Below are 21,358 nucleotides of genomic sequence, written 5' to 3' on the forward strand. Positions count from 1 at the left end.
CTTAGTCATCTCAATACGAGAGAATAACACGAAGCAAACTGGATACAGGAAGACTGGGCTTCAAAATCTGATGATCCTTGGTCAAGGACCCACAAGGATATTCCCTTGTCGAAACGATTCAACCTCTAAATCGACTCCATAGGACAACAATCAAGGAGGTGACGACTTAATGGTTAAAAACTTTGTTGCCTAGATGCATGTGTTCGATCAAGTTAGAGAACCTGCATTGTTAGTAGAAATCGCTTTCAAAATTGTTGGAAAAAGATCTCATTAAATCCCTGCACCAAGACTGATAAGGTAAGCCCGACATTGCTGAGCAGTTGTGCTGAACAGATGTTTTGACCAGTTAGCATTACCTTTAACTTTCAACTTTCAACTCTGCCTCACAGGGTAAATGGCCTTCTTCGTAGAAAGGGCATATGAAGTCCCTGTTCACTGAAGTATGAGCAGTGCGATAATCAACTACAATGTAATTCCTATCAATCACTTAAAATACTCGAGACAATAACCTTACGGCAGATGACCATTTAATGACTATCACTGCAGTGAGGCACAAGACACTGGATAAATCCAAGACCAGTTCTGTATTAACACTGGACATTGTTGGTGCTTTTTACCGGGTGTGGCTCCATGGACACTTCATAAAAATGCATGCACTTGGAGTTTGTCTGTGTTACACGTCCCGAATGACAGTCTTCCAGATTGATCTCTGAGTTCTAAGTGGAGTAAACAATCTCAGTTAGTACTAGAGTTCAAGAAGTTAATATGTTTGGTCTGTTATGGTATACTAATTTCAGTGATTATTTCATCTCTTCCCAGAACACAATACACTACAGTTGACTGTGCTTTGAATGCCTTTAAACATTAATAAAGTAAAATAAAATTAGGGCACACCTGGTTAGTATTTCATCCTGTTCCTTATAAGTATCAACTGTAAGGTTTTTTGTTATTTGTGTAACATTTGGAAATCTATTTCAGGAAACGTTTCACCAGCGAGTGGCTTCTTCAGTCTAATGAAGAAAAACGGCTGAAGATGACATGAAGTTTGAGGTTATCATTCCCTCAGCCTGAAGACTGTGTTCAGTCCGTCAATCTTGGTAAAAGTGCAGCATATTCGGAAGGACAGGGCTTAGATAACACAGACAGATGAGGTGGAGCAGTGGTGGGTGGAGTCACCAGTGAAAAACCCCACTGGTGGATATAAGATATATCTATAGGTTAGGCAAGCTTTCAACAGTTACTTGAGCCAAGCTTACAAAATACTGCTGTGCTTAACTGAGTTTGAACAGATGGTTTAGAAAACTAACATAGCAACATATTTGGATCTTAGCAAAGGAAACCTTTCAAAACTTGTCTGATCTATACACACGTCATGCTTCCACTAGTTGTTTTTTCCACTGGTGACTCCACCTACCACCTAGCCTCATCCTCGCAAATATGATGCACTTTTACCAAGACTGACGGACTGAACACACGGACTCCAGGCTGAGGGACTGATTACCTCGAACTTCTCACTTTCCACCTTTTCTCTGCATTTAACTGAAGCCACTGGCTGGTGAAAAAGAGTGCTGAATAATGATTACCAGCTGCGCAAGTGTCTTATTTATAAAGTTTTTAACTATTTACATGCTGTATGTATATTTTTATAAATTACTCCTGGTTGTGTAGAAGATTAAAACTGCTTCTTTAGATATATAAATAAGAACCTTTGCATCCAAACTTGTCTCTGTTTTGGGAATTATTGTTTTTCCAATGTTGAAAGATAAGTATTCACCTTGAAAGTGAAATTATATTCTATATGTAATATGAAAAATGCTTCATGGCTGCATATAAATATACACACATAGACAATGTTAGGGAAATTTTTAAGTGAGTTTAGGCAGATTCATAGTTTGTAAAAACAGTTAAATTTTGGTCTTCCACTGTGGCACTATGATGCACAAAAACTAATTACCTAACAATTATAACAGCCATCATAATGATGTCATTTACAAATACAGTTACTCCCACAGGTTTTACTCTTAAAGATTCTCATTTATAGTTACTAGACTAGAAAAATAACAATTTGATATTTTATATTAATTACTTTTCTAATGTTGATATCATTAAATATTCTAAATAAGCAAGTATTTTAATTCATTTCTTTAAATCTAAGTATTTAAAAAATGCATAAAAAATACTATTAATTACCTTTTCAATTAGAGCAAAACAGATGGATGGAGAACATTATTATTATCTATTAACACATAGGCAGTTTCCCACCACGGCAGGGTGGCCCGAAAAAAAAAAATGAGTAATATTTGATACACTAAATCGCCAAAGATCCACAAAGATTACAGATGGTTAAATATGTTTCGTTTTGCATAAAATTCTTTACGTGAACACTGATAAAAAAAAAATTAATATTTTTACATTCACCAGATTTTAAACTAGGAAACTGCAACTAGAAACTGAATAAAATTAGAATAATTGTTGAAATGAATTGTTGCGGAAAGATACAAATGAGTTATTTCACAACGTGTAAAGTTACATCCACTGTCACATTTTATAGTTCCTTACGACTGAAGGCACTAAAAATTCTGGGTTGCAGTTTGCAGGTAACCAACACCCTGTTACATCCTTCTGATAGTAAGAAAATAAATGCTAAATTCTCACTGACAAACTTAGTGGCTATGAAATCTATTATTTTGAAATAAATCTCTTCAATAGGCCAAGAGAGCATAAACGTTATCAGATTCTTCTAGAAAGTCTGCCAGTAATTATGTCAGTTCACTAATTAGGTTTCTCATCCTGTTATGCAAGATAAGAGCATTCTCTAACGATTGCTTCCGTTTCCTACTCATTTCTGGCCGACCAACCTTTAGCTTATGCTTAAGGTTAGCTTATTCGCACCAGACGAATACTGGTAGACAATTACCCCAAGGATCACTTTTCACTACTTTGCTCACATTTTGGCTCACAATAATACTAAGTACTATAATCAACAATATTCCCTCATGAAAAAAATTCCGACTATTAAAACGACCAACACTTGGTCAACATCTTATTGAGGTTCAATGTTCATTTTTGGGAAGTACTCTTCTAGAGATTTCGATGTTATTTTTGTCCTTGCAGCGCAGTTTGCAAGTATTGTTTCTCCTATTAGCTCCTTTTACTTGGGAAACAACCAAACCTCCAGGAACACTGTCCTCCTTATAATGAAGAGAAATTTTTTCATAAGTTTCCATAATTCATTCTTTTCCACACCACCAGCCAGTTTCTACTGACTGGTGGTGTTTCTCCAACCCTCAGTGCTTGATCTTTTAGAACCCAAACAATTATTAGCAATCTGCAATGTTTTTCCCGCAAAACTGAAATAAATTTTAAAACTGCCGTGAAAAGCACCCTTAAAATACGATTCAGAATCCAGGTTAATAATTAAATTTTATTAAAGGGTGCGCCCAATTTGATAAAAAAATGCAAGAAAATGTTCCCGGGGGCATATGTCTGATTTTAGATATTAACAACATTGTCCACGGTCTGATGCAACTGGAATTGTTGCTGTTGCCATTTTTCAATGTAAAAACCCTATCTGGATCACTGAAATTTCTAATAGTTTAGCAATGAGTATTTATGGAACACACATGTAGAAAGAGGACATTTTTACGGGAAAAACCTTGTGTGTTGAGCAAGTTTGGCGTAGCCAGCAATTGTTACAAAAGACGTACAGCAAAAATGAGACCTTTATTATCAAAACGTTTTACTGACACGAGGCTTTATTACGTGAAGAAGACTTCTGCAGGCGATACTTCTTACTAATAAAGGTATACTTTTGCTGCATTTGTCTTCTTAGCCTAATGTGCTACCTTAATCAACCAGCGAAATACAAAGCAACACGATTATATATTTTTTTAAATAGAAATCGTACTGCACTATTTGTAAATGAATAAAAATGATAGTGCAGACAAAATGAGTGAAAGAAACAGTTGTGTAAATATTCGTGGTAGCAGGTAACATTATCATATGCAAAAGCTCTTCGGTTCGCAGTAAAGAGTTGGTTTCCATTGAGCTTTATAATAGTTTCAGTGTGGCTATCAAAGCACTTGTGAATAGGATTATAATTAAAGAAAACACACGGAACACTCGGCTGTTTAAGTCCTGAGCCTAGACGTGGAAGCTCATCATTCCTATTTACTTTATCATATTGTATCTCGGGGATAGTCCTAATGAGGGTTTAATAAGTGTAGAGATCAGTTTTTCCATGTAAAAAATCAATATGACAGAGTAGTCTTCCAATAACATTATCTAATAACTGTTAGGTATCAAACGTCTTGTCATGTCTAAATTAATTTGAAATTATAAGAAAACAGAATGACGTGTTCTGATAGGAAATCAGAGTATCAATAAAAAAAAAAAGAAGAAAATATGAATACACTCATACGTGCATCATTACTTTGCTAATGTTCATAAGTATTTTTTAGAAATACGAATTTTTAAAGAAAAACAAAGGCAAAAGATACTTTTATTTTGAGATAGGTAAATCTCTAGCCGATTGCAACTTTTCACCCGAACAAGAAAATAGGCTGCTCCACATCACATGCGGCATTACATGAAAAAGTGACAAATCAACCTCTCATTTTCGATCTATGATTCAAAAGAATATTTACTCTTTAGTTCCATAAGTGTGTTGCAGTTGCTTCTGCCAACAGTGAAGGCAAGAGCACTGCCAACAGTGAAGGCAAGAGTACTGAAAACAGTGAAGGCAAGAGTACTGCCAACAGTGAAGGCAAGAGTACTGCCAACAGTGAAGGCAATTGTACGGCCAACAGTGAAGGGATATACTTGTAACATTGACAACAATAGATGCCAACAATAAGACCAACAATAGATGCACAAATAATGACAAATGGCTGTGTTTTGATTGTATATACACCTTTTTCTTACACAAAATTTATTCAAACCTCTCAAATATTTTCTCTAGCAATTTTTGTAGCCAGATTCGTTAACCGCGTTGCATCTTTCGCTAAACGATCATTTACTGGGTTGCTAATTAGGTACAAGTAAAATTTGAGATCCCAAGATTAATAATATTCTATCCAAGGAAGGTGAGGTCACCTTCATTAAACTGAATCAAGAGCCCTTCTCCAGCATCAAGAAAATGTAATTGGAATTATTGGTCAAGAAAAAAACGGGAACCACTTCTTTGAACGGAGGGAAGATCTTAGGGGCTCAACGTTCTTAATTTCCTAAGAAGATTACTTTAATCTTAGCTCAGGGGAGTACTTCAGTGTTCTTGACTTACAAGAGTGAAGAGACTCGTCTATTTCACCTGTGATAGCGAGTTATGATATACTGTACTCCATAACCAATATTTACAAATAAAGAAACGTACAGTCTTTTGTCGACGCTCATTTGATTCTAATTGTCTTTTATTCGTATATACGCTAAATAAGTTATAGATACTCCTTAATTTTTTTTTAAAACGTCAACAACTGGCACTTACCTTACTGGTAGTGTTTGAGCTGTCCCACGATGAGCTGTTATCTTTCACTTACCTGCAAGGTAAACCATGATATTTATTAATAACTAATCTCTGCTTCAGTTATACCCTCTAGCCTGCACCTGATGCAAGTATCACTACCAATATCTATCGCCTCCCCAGCAGGGTTGCCAACTTAGCGTTTTTCGCAGTAGATTAAGCGGGTTCAGATAATTTCAGCCTTAGATTTTTGAAAGTTGTGCGAACGCACTTTTTTTTTTTTGATTTAACGCAAAATCTAGAGTTTTTGCAATCTAATTTTTTTGGAAATCAAGCTAAGTATATATGTAATAAACACAAGCCTAAATAAATGTAAGGAAAAGTAAGCTAAATAATGAGTCTCACTAGATAGCTTTCTGAAGCTCTGGCTAGACAGGTCCAGATCACGTTCAGTCGTGACTCACGTGAGTGATGGTGTCCTGGGCTGTGAACGTTTGACTGTCTGACAAACTGTGTGAAATATACGTCACACCAGTTCAGCTTTTGTTTAAATTCTCGTTTGTGTTATCTGTTACCCTTACTATTATTGTCTCTATTTGCTCTGATTATTCATTAAGAGCAAGAAATATACTGAGCGTTTCAGAGTCAAGTGACTCGAGATACCAAAAATGGTTAAGGAAAGTAGAGGACGACGATACAAATAATTTTGTAAGTACTGCAAATGTTCAACTGCAGCTAAATTAAGTGACAGTGAAAGACAAAACTATTGCCAAACACAAGGAAATTTAAGAACTATTCAGTACATATAGACAGCAATGCTTCAGTCTGAAAGACTAAGCGATGATGTAAGGAGAACAAGAGGTATGTATGTCTTTGTTGATTGCTGAACATTGTTCATTTTGAGTTGTTGGCTATTTGCTGACAGTTCTGGATGTATGAACCTTAAGCTCAAGAGAACAAATTACAGTGCAGTTGTTTACAATGTACTTGCACCATATTTTCCTAATAGTCTATAAATTCATTCGCCGCCTGGACAGCGGCTTGTGGGGACGTGCTATTGGAGCTCCTACAGCATTTCCAAGTGGTTGCCCGTGAGCATAATGGCCACTGGGTTAAGGAAACGTGTCAACACAGACGGGATTGAATTACTGAAGGGAGCTGTCACTACTGATGTAGCAAACGTCCTATTCCCCATCATCATTCGAGAAACAAATGGCACACCGGACGAAGATCTCTATGGTGTAGCCATGAATGAGGCCAAACGATTGTTCCTCAAGTTGTTAACGGCTCAGGTGTACGAAGCGGTCGTTGACAAATTTCAAGACGTTGTGATGGAGGTGAATGCAGATGTTAAAGTGCGCCTGGTGGATGTGTCCAAACGATACACTTGGGTGAGACAACCGATGACAACTTACGGCAAGTGTTCAATCGTTTTGGCAGGATAAATGTGGAGCAACAGGGTGCGTGGATGATTTGCGTGTGTACTGGTTTACCTGAGGGGACGTACTCTCTCAAAATTACTCTGAAGTACCCTGTGCCATCTCACGTAGTCCTGCCGGATTTCGGAACGCAGCTAATGGTATCCTACGCAGAACGTCGACGGACCTGTAGGATATGCGAGGGGTATGAACACATGGCTATGGAGTGTCCTCGTAGGACGGACCGCCAGTGTGGCATCAGGACGGACGTTGCAGAGACAGAGCGTCACGGTCATGGAGCATAGCCCGCGGTCCTCAAGGCAGTACGGCCCTAGACCCTAAGGGGAGGGGGTCATGTAGTGGCGGATGCAGCTGACTTTGAGATGGAAGCAACAGAGGAACGCATTATTGTGTTGAATGCTAAGGTTCAGGCACGGACAGAGACCGGGAAAGCAGAGCTGGAAGAGTTCGAAAAAGTGTTAAGGGAAATAGGTCCTTTTTCATTGGACGAGGTGTCGGTGACACCTGAGGAGGGAAATGAGGCTCCGGGGTGTGTGGAGGCTACTGTGAGGATAGTGGAACCTCCCTTTGCTCTCGTGATGGATGATGAGCTGGAGGGGAAGGGGCTCAGTTTGGTGGAGGTGGATGTGAATATGCATCGGGTGGCTTCAAGTGAACTGTGTGTGGAGGACACAGGCGCTTGGAAACGCGCAGCGACAGCATTGGATTCCGTTGATATGTTAACTCCCGCCCAGAGGCCTGGTAAAAAGTTGTGGTTAGACATAGCGGGTGGTTCTGGGGGTGTAATTTCCAAATCGAACACTTCCAAAGGAACCAAGAAACCAGAGATTGTGGTACCTGGTAAAGGTGGCAATACGGGTGTTGCTGCAAGTGCTGCAGGTCGAGTCAGTCAACACAACAAACCACCTTTTACCTAGGCCTCCGATGTATGACCATTAATGTTAATTAATGGTCTAGGTGCGGTAGCGAAGAGATGGTTTGCGGGGTTTATATAGGGTGGATGTAGCTTTTTATACAGGAGTATAACCTCAAAGACGCAAGAGATTTGGAGATTTCCAGTTATGTGGTGCATGCATTGCCTACTGTTCGTTTAAATGGGTGTAACATTGTTCGCATCGCTGTTGGGCCGTGCGGACGCACTGTGCAGTAGCTCCCACTACAACTGGTTTCTGCGCAGTTTTCACTGTTCAGACATGGCGGAGTACACCGGCAGGAGAATTAATACAGTTTGCATTGAGCTGTTGAGGGGTTCTCTGAGCCCTGCTACTATGAACGTCGTTCTACCTGCAATTATTAGGGATTTATATGGTATCCCTAATGAGGAACTGTATGGTGTGGCCCTTAATGGGATGAAACGAGTATTTGTAAAGTTCCTGAGGAATAGCTACTACAGCAGTGTGGTGGAGGAGTACCAGGAACGGCGAATGTGTCTCAACTCGACGATGGATGTGTGCTTGCATGACGTATCTACATTCTACACGTGGGTACGAGTGAGGAATGTACCCTTCGAGGCAACGCAGTTTGGTATACAGGAAGTTTTTCGCAAGTATGGTGTCATTCATGAAGCCAGAGGTGGGGTATGGCGGGATGGACCATATGTGGGCCTCCCGGAAGGGTCATACAATATCAAGATGACTTTAAAGACGCCTATACCTTCGTATGTAATGTTGCCAGGCACCAGAAATCAGGTATATGTGTCGTATGTGGGGCAAAGGAGAACGTGTCGTCTTTGTGGCTCTTTTGACCATATAGCGGCACAATGTGCACGTAGAGTTGCCCCGGGGGTGTCAGTCCCGGTGGAGGACATCCAGCAGGCGAGTGTGGTGGCGGCGGCGAAGAATGGGACTACTCTATGGAGTGAGGAGGTGGAGAAGGAGGGTGAACAGATGGGGACGTGTGTCACACTCCCGGTGGAGGAGGAAGTTCCTTCTCCAACATCTGAGGTGGTGGAGGAAGTGGTGGAGACGACACAGGAGGTGCCCTTGGAGTCAGTGCTCCAGGAATTCTTGGAGGAGGCCTTGGTAGGGGAGGACATGGATGAACGGATCAGTGAAAAGCAGCAATTGCAAGGCCTGAGTGAGAAGTCGGAAGTAGTAGGGAACACTGGAAAGGATACACTTGTAGTGGCAGAGGTACACAGGGAGGATGTACCTGAGGAAGAGGTGGCTTTGGGAGGCAGCTCTAGGAAGAGACCAGCGGGGCTGACTGAATTAGATGATGTTTTAACACCTGGGCAAAGACCAGGTAAGAAGGTTTGGGCGGAGGTGGTCCGCAATTCCCCTACAGGGGGGGGAGTACAGGGAAAATCGGGGGAGAGACAAGGGGGGGTAGGAAGTTCTATTAAAAAGAGTAATAAGGAAAGTGTAAGCAGCTTGAAGGGAAGTGTGAGCAAGCCACAGCGGCATAGGGGTAAGCCGCCTCTCCTTGACCATTCAGGTGTGTAACGATAAATGCTAATGGCTTAAAAACTGAGGTTAAAAGGGTGTGGTTGGAGTGGTTCCTTAAAAGGTACGACGTTGATGTTGGTTTCCTACAGGAGCATAACTATAAGTCAGGTAGTGAGTTGAGATTGAGAGGATATAAGTTGTTTGTGAGCATGGCAACGCTTTTAAAGGGCGGAGTGGCTGTTTTAGTAAAGGAGACCAGTCCCTTGCGAGTCATGGGGTGGGAGGAGGGGGGTGGGGGGAGGGTTGTTCGGGTGGATGGGTGGTGGGGGGAGAGTAGGGTATGTTTTGTGGGAGTTTATATGCCTGCGATTGGTAACGTAAGGATAAAATCAGATTTTGTTCGTGACGTTTTGTTATATCATCTCAGGGGTTTACCTGCCATAGCGATAATTGGAGGTGATTGGAATTGTGTGATTAGGCATGTAGACGTAGTTCCTAGGGGGGCGGGGTGTGTGTTGGGTGTTTTAAGGGATGCATTGGGTGATGTCGGGGTGGTAGATGTGGTTGGCAGGGGGGGGTATCAGGTTGAGTATACCTATGTACAGGGGAGTTATGAGGCAAGGTTGGATAGGATTTATGTGAGGCAGGGGATAGGAGTGGAGAGAGTTAGAACAGTAGACGTGGGTTTTTCAGACCACAGAGCAGTGTTGGCTGATCTTAGGGTGGATGGTATTCCGAGAATATATCAGGGCTATTGGAAATTAAATGTGAGGCTTTTACAGGAGGAGGATCAAGGTCGGTCTTTTCAGTCATGGTGGAAAGGCTTTTGGGAGGCTAGGGATGAGGAGGTGGATTTGTTAGATTGGTGGGAGTTGCAGGCAAAGGTGAAAATTGTAGAATTTTTTAGGAAGAGGGGCAGGGAAAGGGCACGCTGGAGGTTTGGATTGCAGAATTATTTAGAGGGTCAGTTGAATGATTGTTATGCGGGGGGGAGTAGGGAGGGAGGGGAAGGAGTTATGGGGGAACTTAGGAGTCGTTTAGTAGAGATGCATAATGAACGTTTTGATGCACTCAGGGTCAGGGCAGGATTGGAGGACGTACTAAAGGGTGATAAGCCAACCGGGTATGTTCTCAGAAAATTCAAGGACAGACAGTTGAGGAATACCGTGGCGCATATTGTTGTGGAGGGTGGGGAGGGTTATGTGAGGGGACAGGGTCTCACTGACACAGATTCTATCAGTAGGTATGCTGATGATTGGTTTACGGAGAAATGGAAGAGAAGGGGAGGGGTAGGTGGGATAGAAACATTTAGTGGGATTAGGGTACCGCAGGGTATGGGGCAGAGGGATAGGGAGTTGGAGGGAGGCATTACGGGGGAGGAGGTGGGGGAAGTGGTGAATGGGTTGAGTCAGGGGAAGGCACCGGGAATAGATGGGTTACCTAATGATTTTTACAAAGCGCATTGGGAGGTTCTGAGGGAGTGCCTAGTGGAGGTTCTGAATTATATGTTGAAATGGGGCAGAATGGCGCAAACACAGAGAACTGGGGTCGTTGTCTTGGTGCCAAAGAAGGGAGGAGAGGAGAAGGGTTTGGGAGATTATCGTCCGTTGTCGTTAATGTGTACGGATTACAAAATTTTTGCGAAGGTATTGGGGAACAGGTTAAAGAAGGTAATTGGGAGTAGAGTACATGAGGGACAGTATGGGATTCCGGGAAGGACTATGAAGAATGGGCATAGTGCGATAAGGGATTTTATAGAGAACTGTCAGGGAGGGGGCGTCCTTGGCTTGGATTGGGCTCAGGCATATGACTGTGTGAAGAGGGACTTTTTGTGGGGATGTTTGGAGAAATTGGGTTTTGGAGGGGGGGTAGTGAGGTGGGTGCGCACGCTGTATGAGGGGGCTGTAATGAGGGTGCAAGTTAATGGTAAGCTGGGGGGGGCGGTGATGATGGAACAGGGATTAAGGCAGGGTTGCCCGCTGTCACAGTTGCTTTTTGCATGCGTGCAACATCCTTTCTTTGAGGCTGTGGACGAGGAATTGAGGGAGGTGGGGGGGGGAAGTATGGGGGGCATAGTAGGTTATGTGGATGATACAACTGTGTTAGTTACGAGTGGGGAGGCTTTACGTAGGGTGGGAGAGGTCATTAGGAGCTTTGGGTATGTTTCAGGAATGGTAGTTAATTTAGCAAAGTCTAGGTTATTAGAAGTAGGAACATGGGTTGGGGGGAGATTGGGGGAGGAGATGGGATGGACGGTTTGTGATAGAATTAAGGTGTGTGGGATATGGTATATGAAGCAATTGCAGGAATGTAGGAGGATTAACTCAGAAGCAGTCACGAGTAGGGTTATAGGCAAGTTAAAAGGTTTGAGGGCCAGTGAAGTGGCGTTACAGCAGAGGGTGTTGGTAATTAATTCGGTGGTGTATAGCAAGGTCTGGGGTGTAGCGGAGGTGTTCCCTTTGAGGGTGCAGGATATACAGGAAATACAGAGGAGGGTGTTGAGGTTTGTGTGGGGGTTTGGGAGGGCCTGGTTGTCCAAAGATGTGGTCATGACGGAGGTGAAAAGGGGGGGTCTAGGTTTGTTGGACTTAGGGTCTAGGGTAATGGTTTTATATATTAAGCAGAGGTATTTAAGGGTGGGGGGGGGAGAGGGGTGTTAGGGTGGATAGGGTGATGAGGGATGCTAGAAACTGGTGGAGTGGTAGGGATTTGAGAAAGTGTGAAGATGTAATAAGATTCATGTTGGCAGTGGGGCAGGTAAAAAGGTTGAAGGTAAAAGCAGTGGTGGGTGTGGTGTGGGGAAGGGGTGCATTGCAGGGGGTCACAGTATACCCCATGTATAACTGGAGGGTCATATGGAGGGAGTTCAGGACGCTTCGGATACCAGCAAGGGTTAGGGAGTTGGTGTATCGTTTTCTAATGGGTGTGGTGGCATCTAAGTATATGTTGCATAAGATGGGGTTTGTTAGAGAGGCAACATGTTTATTCTGTGGGGAGGAGGAGACGGCATATCATGTGGTATATTTTTGTTCATCTTTGGAAGTGGTGAGAGTCTGGATGGCGGGGGTTATTAGGCTGTTGGGGGGGGGGGGGAGTTGGTCTTTTCTTAGATCGTTGTCAATGGATGTTAGTGGGGTAGCAAGTGAGGTGGGTAGGGCTTTGATGTATGTCATGGCAGATTATTTGCATGTTTCTTGGGGTATGAGGCAGATTGTAGGGCAGTTGAGGATAAAAGCGTTAGCAGCGAGGTTTTATAGGACAAGGTGTAGGAATAGGTTAATATATGGGGGGAGATGGGATTCAAGTTTTTCGATAGGTTATCGTAATTTTTCTGTAGCACAGCTTCTAAGGGAACAGGGGGGGGGGGGGCAAGGGTAGGGTCTTTTTTGTGAGGGGGGGGTGTAAGGTTAGGATAGCAGTGTGGAAGGTGGTGTGAGGGTGAGATAGTGAGAGCATATATTTATGAAATGGTTATGTTCCTGTAGAGATATTTGATATTGGCGATCAGTACCTTGGATACATAGTCATAATTGGAATGCCTTGCATTACATATTGGTTGGGTATATTATTGCACTCACTATCGAGGAGAGGTGGTTTAAGTGGCTGTTATGGCTTTTTAGGCCAAGTAGTACTGAACACGTGAAAAAATGATTTACCAGTGAATTATAGTATGTGTTTTTATTAACGTTGAGAAGGGGTTTTAAAATATAAAATAAAGCAAGTAGAAACTGTAGTCAAGTTTTTTTTTTAGTAGTTTTAACGTGTAGCTGCAAGTACTTTCCATATTACCCTTGATTAGGTTTTCTTTAGATAATTAGTATACAAGTATTTCCTTTATAACGGTACTTTTTTATAAAAGAAGGATTGTAATACCTTGGCACAAGAGAATGTGAAGAATATGACTTAGTCAAGGAGGTTTAATTGTGTTTCAGATAGGGAGATTAGAATTTTGTTTAGTCATTAACAAGTTTGCCCCGTCCTTGTGAGAACCCATTTGATATGGTTTATATTAAATATGTACATAGGTTGTTTAAAGAAGTGTATCCTCTAATTTATGTGTAAAATACATGTTATACAATGATGTTCTGATTTTCATGGTTGTTGTTTTTTATTATTGATATGGAATATTGTGGATGTATATTCTTCCAATTATACAAGTGTGTCCGTGTAGTAACATAATGTACATATCTGTGTTCTTATGTATTTTGATTGTTAGGTTACTTGAGATTGTTAGGTTACTTGAGGGTGTTTTTTTTTTTTTTTTTTTTTTTTTTTTTTTTTGTCAAAACGGTGCATGAAAATATTTTTTGTATGCACTGGTTTATTAATTTGTTAAAAAGGGGTTTGTAAATGGTGGTTTGAATTTTTGGGGATGGCAATCATGTTAAATTGAAGTGTGTCTCTTAAGTATAGGTTAAGAGCTGGGATAGGGAATGTGGAATTGTTGTTTCATATTTAATGGATAACATGTCTTAGTTTATGTAACGTATGCATAGTATACATATGAATATGTATTGTGCTTTTCAAATAAAATATAAAAAAAAAATTATGAGGACAGATTTGCGTCAATAATATAGAGCAGCAGCAGCAACAGGGGTGTACTGGGTAGATGAAATGAAGAGCTTGAAGTCATTAATAGGGGGTTGCATAATGAACAGTACTATGCAGTGAGGGTGCAGGCAGTGGTGGAGGAGGTTTTATGAGGAGATAGACCTACTGCCTGTGTTTTATGAGTACAGAAGCAGCGGAGGCAGGCGACTACCGTTCCATATATAAACGTTCATTGTGATGTCCTGGGCTTTAGGGAGGGGCAAGTCCTGCAAACCACTTAGGCGATGGGTGTTTTGGTAGATAGATTGTATGAGCAGTATTGGGAAACGAAGGGGTTGGAAGAAACCGCAGTGTCTGACATTTGTTAAGGAATGTCGTGTAATCTTAAAGAACGGGACAGGGTGCCGTTGGGGAAAGCCATTGTGGAGAGGGAAATTTTTAGGACACTGTCCGCTATGGCAAGGGTAAATCCCCGGGGTTGGATGGTATTCTGGTTGAATTTTATGTTAAGCATTGGGACTTATTACTAGGATTTATGGTGCGTTTGATGAACGTAATGAAAAATGGAGGTAGATTGGGGTCTGTGCAGTCGACAGCAGTTGTGGTGCTTGTCGCTAAGGGTAAGAAGCAGGTTGGTACTGGTGATTATCGTGCTTACTTCCCTTTTGTGATCCGATTATAAAATCTTCGCCAAGGTGTTGGGCAGTCGAATAAAGTGTGTAGTGGGTCGTGTAGTCACGCCTGGACAGTATGGTATTCCGGGTAGGTCCATGTTATCGGGACATTCAATTATTGTGGACTTTGTGAGTGCAATGCAAGAGACGGGGGGGAAGGGGGCATTTTTTACCCTTGATTGGAGAGGGGCACATGATTCGGTGGAAAGGGAAGCACTGCATTGTATCTTAAGCAGAGATTTGGGAAGGAAATGGTAAGGTGGGTGGATACATTATATAGCGAGGTACTGGGTAGAATTCAGGTTAACTGTCGATTAGGTGGGGTTGTACCTATGGGTAGGGGTCTGCAGCAAGGCTGTCCAGTCTCTCAGATGCTCTTCGCATGTGTGCAGGGTCCTTTCCATACGATGGTGAGTGTGTTTTTGATAGTAGGATGAGTGTGGGTAGGAGAGTTTATCCAGAGATTGTGGGATATGTAGATGACATGACGTTATTAGTGAACGAGCATACGAACCTTCTCGCACTGGAAGGGGTGGTTGGAAAGTTTGGGAAGGCGTCGGGTATGGAAATGAATGTAGATAAATCTAAGATATTGAGTCTTCCTGAGTGGGAACACCGTAGGGATCGGGGTTGCTCATTAACGACGAATGTGAAGCGATCATTAAAGATGTGGGGTTGTTTATGCGGGTGATAGAGAGGAGGCGAGGGTGGCAAATTCGGAAAGAATTGAGAATAGCATTGTTTATCGATTACAAGGATTCCAGTCTTATTTAACACTAGTGCAGAGGGCCTTTACCGTAAATACCCTTCTCACAGTAAGGCATGTTATGCAGCAATCGTATACCCCTTTAACTTCCGTGGTGATACGAAGGGTTCAGGGTAGGATTTTTAGGTTCTTGTGGTCTTCAAAGTGTGAATGGTTGTGGAGGGAAGTCATCACTTTGCCAGCGAGAAGGAGACGTTTTGGGTTATTTGAGCTTCGAAAACCTGTATTGTGGGTTTATGTTAAAAGGGCAGTGCTGCAAGCAGGGACATTCAAAGAAGGATGTCTTGAACGAGTGTATGCTGTGTTATTTAGGACTTTTTGAGGGATAGATTTTCGAGATCGATTTCGGCTGTTAAGGGTTATGATGTCGGTGAGGAAGCCGGGACAAATTAAGATTAGGGTTTTGTATAACGTGTTGATAGGAGATATATCGAAATAACGCATCCCTTCGAGAGAACAAGAGGTTATGTACAATTTTTTACATGGAGTTCTACCTACTAGGTGTTATTGTATCGGGAGTGTCGTTATTGTATCGGAAGGTGGAGGAGGATAGAGCTTGTAGAGTTTGTGAGGTTGATGAGAGTGCATTTCATGTAGTGTACTTCTGTGGGTGTTATGAAGGACTGGGGGCGATGGCTCGCAGCGAGAGCTGCGGCTTATGTTGTTGTTGTTGTTGTTGTTATCACGTGAGGTTTTCGTGAGGGTGGAGAGAATATGGAAGTACGACGTCGTATCCGGCGGCGATGTTTTATAAAACTGTGTGTAGGAATAAATTGTTGTGTGGCAGTACGCTGGGAAAGTTTCAAGAGGGATTATTTGAGTGTCGGGGGTTTGTTAGCATTATGACCGTGGTGGAGCCCGTCCTGGGGGGGGGGAGGGGTTACTGGGGTTCTGGTGGGGTGGGGAGAAAGGGGTAACGGGGTTTGGTTGGGGTTCCGATTATTATTATTATTATTATTATAATAATCAAGGGGAAGCGCTAAACCCGGAGGATTATACACCGCCTAGGGGGGGGAGGTGGAAGGCATTCAGGCTTAATTCGGGGAACTGGAGCACAACATCAAGGAACCTTCCTTGAGGGGGTTGGGGTTCCGAGGCATTGGAATTTCAGGGGGGGGGGGGTGATCAGCATGTATGTGGAATGTGTGAGGGATGTATAACATTGTAGTATTGTAAGTTGGTTTGCAGAACATGTAACCTTCTTGAGGCTCCATTTAAACTGGGTGTGTGTTTACTTGTACGTGTGTGTACGTACGTGTACGTACGTTTGTGTTCATGGTTACTATAGGGACGAGTATAAGGAATGTTTATATGTGAAGAAATATATATGTAACGGTGATACAGTAAGGGCATGACGTCACTATCTTGGTTCTCATTCTTCTGTTTCTATATATATTTTTACGTCAGTAAGAGGCACATAATTGATCTTTCGGGATGTATGTGATCGGCGAACATATTTTCAAGGTTAGGTGTGGCGAACCATGTATTTTGTGTATACCGTTTTTTTAGTATAAAACTTGAACTGTTCGTAACCTGATCTTTAGGAAATATTGTTATGGAACCTGTACTTAAAATTATTAAGGATATAATTAATCTCTGGCAGATGTAAATAATCTGTCCTGCAGATGTTTGTGTTTAGGGATACAATGTATAAATTTTTCTTATTGATATGTTCATGTTTGTAGGGTTGTTTTTAAGGTGTTAATATACATGTACTATGATTTTGTGAGTGTTGATTACTTAAGTTACAAACGTTTTATGATGAGTCAGTTAACGTTAATTACTGTTTTGGTTGTAAAGGTTGGTGACAGGGGACACACTTATCCGTTGTGTGTGTGTGGGGGGGGGGGGTGTCAAAGTGCGCGCTGTATCGTGTTAGCTTCACCAATGTGAATGCCTTTGTTTTTGTAGCTTTGGGCATTTAAAGGTTAGGGTGTGGATTGTGTTGTTTGGGAAGAATAACGCCATTGCAAATGTGCTAGGGTCGTACCAGTAGAGATTTGTGTTCCATGTAACCATAAGCGCTACCTATATATGTACATGTATTTTGTGCATAATTTTAAAAGAACGATGTATCATTATCACAATAGTGAGCTACTCTTAACTATTTTCTAGTAGCAGTATATTTAGGCATTACTTGTATATATAGTGTCAGATGTTGCAAGGGTTGCTTATTGTTCATATACTGTGGTACTGATGTTTTCCATGAAAAGTTCATTATATATGCTTAAGTACGAGGTTTTGATATTGCTATAGCCAAGTGTAAGTGAACAGTTTACTCCTGTGGGTGTTAGGAGTGTAGTGCTGTACTTAGAAGCAGAGCGTAGGTTGTGTAGCGCTGTACTTAGAAGCAGAGTGTAGGTTGTGCCGCGCTGTACTTAGAAGCAGAGTGTAGGTTGTGTAGTGCTGTACTTAGAAGCAGAGTGTAGGTTGTGTAGTGCTGTACTTAGAAGCAGAGTGTAGGTTGTGTAGCACTGTACTTAGAAGCAGAGTGTAGGTTGTGTAGCACTGTACTTAGAAGCAGAGTGTAGGTTGTGTAGCGCTGTACTTAGAAGCAGAGCGTAGGTTGTGTAGAACTGTACTTAGAAGCAGAGTGTAGGTTGTGTAGCGCTGTACTTAGAAGCAGAGCGTAGGTTGTGTAGCTCTGTACTTAGAAGCAGAGCGTAGGTTGTGTAGCGCTGTACTTAGAAGCAGAGCGTAGGTTGTGTAGCTCTGTACTTAGAAGCAGAGCGTAGGTTGTGTAGCGCTGTACTTAGAAGCAGAGTGTAGGTTGTGTAGCGCTGTACTTAGAAGCAGAGCGTAGGTTGTGTAGCACTGTACTTAGAAGCAGAGTGTAGGTTGTGTAGCACTGTACTTAGAAGCAGAGTGTAGGTTGTGTAGCACTGTACTTAGAAGCAGAGTGTAGGTTGTGTAGCGCTGTACTTAGAAGCAGAGTGTAGGTTGTGTAGCACTGTACTTAGAAGCAGAGTGTAGGTTGTGCCGCGCTGTACTTAGAAGCAGAGTGTAGGTTGTGTAGCGCTGTACTTAGAAGCAGAGTGTAGGTTGTGTAGTGCTGTACTTAGAAGCAGAATGTAGGTTGTGCCGCGCTGTACTTAGAAGCAGAGTGTAGGTTGTGTAGTGCTGTACTTAGAAGCAGAGTGTAGGTTGTTAGGTTAGTTTTAGTGTCATTATGTATGATGTAGTTTTCAGTAGAGTATGTAGTGACAATGTTGATTTCTTGCTCATCACCTGTATCATTATATAATAGTATATGTACATACCTATGTGTATTTGTACATGAAGTTTTAAATAAAATAAAAAAATAGTCTATAAATAAACTATTAGGAATAGCTATTGGGTATTATTTTGAGAGAAAAACAAATTGTGGTTACATATTTATACCAGCTGAACTGTATAGCTGCAATGGTGGTGCAATATGCGAGGCTTTAAAACTAGTTGCTAAAAATCGACACCATGCCTAACCCTTCTAGGGTAGGGTAGGTGCCTGAGCCCGAGCCTTTAGCTCATAAGACTGTCATTCCCATTTGCTCCCTTGGGGCAGGGATGGCAGACCAGAGAGGCCTAGCTTGTGGCTAGGCCTGGGGACAGTTGGTCCCAAAGATGAGGGGGTACTTGTACCTCCTCCCATGGGAGACTTAGGTCTCAGACACTTCCTAAAGAGGGAGCCAAGGCCGGGCCACCACTTGGAAAAGGCCCGGGCCGGGAGAATACCGGTGAATCTTTAATAATAATAATAATAATAGTTGCTAAAGGCACTTAAAATATTTTTATTATGAATGGTATTAACAACAGAGTATATGCATTATTAAAATCTGAAGCTAGTGTCAAGAGTAGAAGAGTTGTTTTGACTTAAATACCGTATGATAACGCACGGCAAACCGTAAATTCTACTATGATTAAAAAATACCAAATGAAGTCATGCGAAATATTAGCTCTATTGATGCGTATCAACGTCGTAGTTCTCAACATTCACAACATGAAAAAATTACACATACTGACGAAGAGATGGTCGATTGGAATTTAGCAGATCTAGAATAATCGCCTGTATACTGATGAGTGAGGTCATTAAAAAATGTTATTTTTGCAAAGAATATGTTAGGGCGCTTTTAGTCACAAACAAAATCAACCTATCGCGTTTCGGCAGTAATCTATCAATATCTTAAAATTTAATGTGACAACCCTGTTCCCCAGTAATACCCTTCAACCTGTACCTAATGCAAATATAACCAGTTATAGCCTTCATCTGCACCCTCTAAGTATCCCAGGTAGAAACTTCAACCTGCACCATCAGCAAGAATCGCTAGTTTTATTATTCATTGCACAACTCTCTAAGTATTCTCAACAGATGATTTAAAAATTGTGTTAATTATTATTATAATGAAAACTAAGAGCTAAACCACCGGGGTCATACAGCATTGTAACTATGTTAAGCAACTATATGGTGATGCTATAATTCTCATTGTATGACTGAACTAAAATCATGGTTTTCTTCTACATATTAAAACTCACCTTCCCAGGATGGTAGACGATGTATGGATGACAGGCGCAGACTGCTGATGTTTCTCACCAACATTTCCATTTCACAAATACTTTCATCAACAGTTGTGTATGATAAACACTGTTATATCAGCACATTTCTGACTTATCATGAATACTAGAAAATTAAGTACTGTATTTTTCCAGACGAAATTAATACTCGTTATTACACTTGACAAAAGAGTTAAAGAACTTTTATCACACTAGCACTTTCTACAGACACTTGCATCATAGCACGACTGGGTCATGTACACTCCGGTGTGAATCAAGTGTTTATACGCGGTTCGCTTTATTTAAAATTAGTAGTTAAAGCATCACTAGTTGGCTAGATTATTAAGGCAAAAATCCATCGACTACAAAAGGGTTACTAGTTACTAAGGCCATATGTCACTTGCACATTTCTAGTCAAGGATTCGTTAATATCTGAAATGGCAATTAAATAAAAAATTCAGGATATAGATATATACATAAATGTACTTCTGGATGTATATACACAAAACACACCCACTCGTCAAAGTTCGTAATCTTGCTTGCTGCGTTGACCCTTCCACACTTGTACGGGCTGCTAGACACACTGAGCTCTGTAAAGTTCCACTTCGCAGCTCTGAAGCAATTCATGAGTTATTTGATTTAGTCGGGATCTCGACCTCTCTTTTGGTACTTGTCGCAGTTTATTAATACTAATGCTTAGTATTATTTATTATTCGTGTAAATATGCAGCATGGTTGCAGTATAGCATGCTACAAGACGTATGCTTAATAAGATTGTGGTTTATTGGCATTGTATATGCTACACGGAGGAACAATTCAGTGTATCATTCCAAGTCATTGGGCATTTTTCGTTATTATTTTCACCTCGAATAATTTTTGGCGAATAATTAAATTGAATAAATTTTCAATTTATTTTATTTAATTTATTTTTTCAATTTATTTAATTATTCGTCAAAAAATATATTATACATTGGTATATATGTGTGGCAGAAAGGAAGACCCAAACACGTTACTAGTGATGGTGAAAGAGAGAAAGGGTAAGAAATGTGTTACATATGTGTGATAGGATATATGGATATATGAGAGAAAGACTAGAAAACACACACACACACACACACACACATACACACACACACACACACACGCACACGCACACACACACACACGCATACACACACACACACACACACACACATTCACACACACACACACACACACACACACACACACACACACACACACACACACACACACGGGACCAGTGTGGTACGGCGGTAAAACACTGCGTACCTTGTTCCAAGGTTCATAGGTTCGAGTCTCCTTCGGCCTGAAAATAGTATATATATATATATATCTAATCGCGACCTAGCTGCCAGGGAGTGTGGACGTGCCTCGTACCTCTCTGATGACAGTCTAGCAAGCTAATCAGTGACGTCATGGTATTCAGCGTGAGGAGGCGGGTGAATACCGTTGGTATACAGCTTGTTCGGGGGGGGGGGGGATTACGCCTGGGAATGAACAGGTGACACTTATGGTATTGCGGACAAGGATTTGTAC

General features: G+C 41.5%; 1 long non-coding RNA gene across 1 annotated transcript in view; it reads right to left on the bottom strand.

Moving 5' to 3' along the window:
* LOC138853672 (uncharacterized) overlaps window positions 1-20,380 on the bottom strand; it is a 285,058-nt gene extending 264,678 nt beyond the window's left edge. The window contains exons 1-2 of the long non-coding RNA XR_011392840.1: window positions 20,320-20,380; window positions 19,785-20,234 (exon numbers count right to left, since the gene is read on the bottom strand). This is a non-coding gene — a long non-coding RNA (uncharacterized lncRNA). The remainder of the gene's footprint in view (window positions 1-19,784; window positions 20,235-20,319) is intronic.
* Window positions 20,381-21,358: the final 978 nt, after the last annotated feature.

Source organism: Cherax quadricarinatus, chromosome 37 (genome assembly GCF_038502225.1).
Source record: "Cherax quadricarinatus isolate ZL_2023a chromosome 37, ASM3850222v1, whole genome shotgun sequence".
NCBI classification, from domain to species: Eukaryota; Metazoa; Arthropoda; class Malacostraca; order Decapoda; family Parastacidae; genus Cherax; species Cherax quadricarinatus.